Here is a 2,500-nt window from a genome sequence, read left to right as displayed (position 1 = left end):
ACATTTCCCGACCGCCTGCAAGGACGGGGGATTCGGTGCTGGGCTCGGTCCCGTTTCGCTCGCAGCTACTCGGGGAATCCCTGTTGGTTTCTTTTCCTCCGCTTAGTGATATGCTTAAATTCAGCGGGTTGTCTCGCCTGATCTGAGGTCGACAGCGGATACATTCGCTTCCATCAACTTCCTGCACGACCGCGTGCGCTCGCCCTACCAAGTGCGCCCGCAACCCTGTACAGGGCCACTTCTTCACAAGGCTGGCAATCGGCTTCCCCGCTGCACGCGTGCGGCGCACAACCGGTGTGACGTGGAAGTGACGGGACACGTTCGTAAACCCATCGCGAACCGAGTACGACGCCCTACCAAGTGCGCCCGCAACCCTGTACAGGGTCACATCTTCACAAGGCTGGCAAGCGGCATTCCGCTGCGCGCGTGCGTCGTCCGAGCAGTTGCGTGATAAACGACCGTGTCGAAAGCCCAAACACCGCCGAGGCCAGTCGCCGCCGCCGCAAGGGCAGCCACGCAGCCTGGCGAGAGGCATCGTCTCGTGTAGCGTCGCCCCCCGCCCCAACTGGAGTGGCCCAGTTTTTTGAACGGGACGGGAACTGCGAAGCACTTAGACCGACGGCGGACTACGACGAGAACGCCTTAAGCTTCGCCAACGTTTCGCCAACTCGTGCGGGAGACTTTTTCCGCTTCGCGGCAAGTCGTCGCGCCGTGCTCTCCGCATCAACCGCGTACGCAGCGAACCGCAAACGTCGGGGCGCAGCCTCCTCACCTCCCTGCGCTTTGCGCGCGAACGTTCCCTGTTCGCGCGGCAAAGCCTGGAGGAGGCACGGCCCCGCAGCGTGTTCGAGCGCCCGGTCTACGGGACACCCTGCTTACTTCGAGGGCAACAAGCGCAACGCAAGGCTGCGATCTCGCGCACTTTGCGCACGGCTGGAGAAGCTTTGCTGGCCGGCTTTCGCTCCTCGTGTTTACCGTGCGTTAAAAGTTGCGCGTCCGTGGCTCTCGCAGCTCTTGCGCGCCCGGTCGCAGAGAGGAGTACGCAACCTCGACCGCACTTTCCCTGCAGGCTTCCTTCCGACTCGAAGTCCTGCGGCGGTCTCAACGAGGTGCCACATCCTCAATGCAGTCGGTCGCCCCCGTTTCGGTTGGGCTCTGGCACGACGGTCGCCACCGTCTCGCCCTTGAGTGGCCGCTGTTGGCGCTCGCTGTGAGGTGTTCAGCGTGCTGTCCGTGTTGCCGACGCGGTCAAAACGAGTCGACGGCTCACGTTCCCTTGTGCGCCGAAGGCTCTCTTGATATGTGATCCGACCCTCAGACAGACGAAGCCAAGGGAAGACCCAAGGCCGCAATGTGCGTTCAAAGAATCAGTGCTCAGTGTGTCCTGCAATTCACACCAAGTCTCGCAGCTGGCTGCGTTCTTCATCGACCCGAGAACCGAGTGATCCACCGCTTAGAGTCGTGAAAAAGTGTTTGTTCAATTCCGTACAGTCAAAACCAAACGTTTCTGGCACTCGGCCAAACAGTGGCCAAGAAGGGCGCTTTTCAGCGCACGCTTGGACTCCAAAACTCTGCCGCGCCTTTTTCGGCTGCCGCAAATCGAGCAAACGGTGTGTTTCGGACGGCGTTTCGCTTCCGCTACTTGCGAGTGCTTTCGTGGTCCACCCCTCTATAAATACTCGGGAGGCGTCGAAGCCGGTTCTCCAAGCCGGACCCGTAGGTATCGTTGTGTGCTCGCTCTCATTGGCCCGCCTAACCAGAAAATGCCTGCGGTACACCCATTTGGATAAGAGTGCACGCAGATGCGGGCCTCGACGGCTACACATTTCCTCGGGCGGCCGCCTCCCGGCCTCCGTGGAGCGCGGGATGCACGGTCCCATCGACAAGCCTCTCCCGTTTTTTACCGTGGCGTCGCGGTTCACCACGGCGGGCGGGTCGGTCTCCTCCGCATAAAAAGGGGGACCCCCGCTTTTTGTTCCACGAAATCGCACAAGCTTTTTTCGCATCCACGGTTTGCCACCGCACACCAAAATGCCGATCCGGCTGCCTACTTTAGCCAACAGGTGGAGCCAGGCGCGCCGTACTTGCGCGGCACTTCCCACGTCCACCGAAGTCGGTGCCAAGGACCACTTTCGGCGCCGGAGCCGCGTACGAGCCTACTCGAGGCGGAAGAACGAAGCCAGCAAGGGCCTGGCCGCAAGTGCGTTCAATTGTCGGGACGTCCAAGTCCCCTCGTTCTTCCGTGCTTCCTCTTTCGGCAAGTCGTTGCGGCACCTTCCCAAAGCGCGCAGACCCGCTAATCGCGACGAGCGCGACGTGGCCGTGCCGCCTTTCCCTCGGCAGCAAGCAAAACGCCTGGCAACGTCGACGCTCCCCTAACCGCGATCTCGCACCGTGTTTCGTGTGGCGAATTCAAAAGCCGGCCGGCGCTGCTGCAACCATTACGGTCGGTACGCATACGCCGCGGAGGGCGGGACGGTCATCGGAGCGTGCGGTTCTC

General features: G+C 61.6%; 2 non-coding genes across 2 annotated transcripts in view; both read right to left on the bottom strand.

Moving 5' to 3' along the window:
• LOC142796063 (large subunit ribosomal RNA) overlaps positions 1–151 on the bottom strand; it is a 3,958-nt gene extending 3,807 nt beyond the window's left edge. The window contains exon 1 of the ribosomal RNA XR_012893517.1: positions 1–151. This exon is cut by the window's left edge and continues 3,807 nt beyond it. This is a non-coding gene — a ribosomal RNA (large subunit ribosomal RNA).
• A 1,157-nt stretch (positions 152–1,308) lies between these two features.
• Positions 1,309–1,461, bottom strand: LOC142796060 (5.8S ribosomal RNA). The gene has a single exon (XR_012893514.1). It is a non-coding gene; the product is annotated as a 5.8S ribosomal RNA (ribosomal RNA).
• Positions 1,462–2,500: the final 1,039 nt, after the last annotated feature.

Source organism: Rhipicephalus microplus, unplaced genomic scaffold (assembly GCF_043290135.1).
Source record: "Rhipicephalus microplus isolate Deutch F79 unplaced genomic scaffold, USDA_Rmic scaffold_1063, whole genome shotgun sequence".
NCBI lineage: Eukaryota > Metazoa > Arthropoda > Arachnida > Ixodida > Ixodidae > Rhipicephalus > Rhipicephalus microplus.
This window is presented reverse-complemented; position numbering and strand designations above follow the sequence as displayed.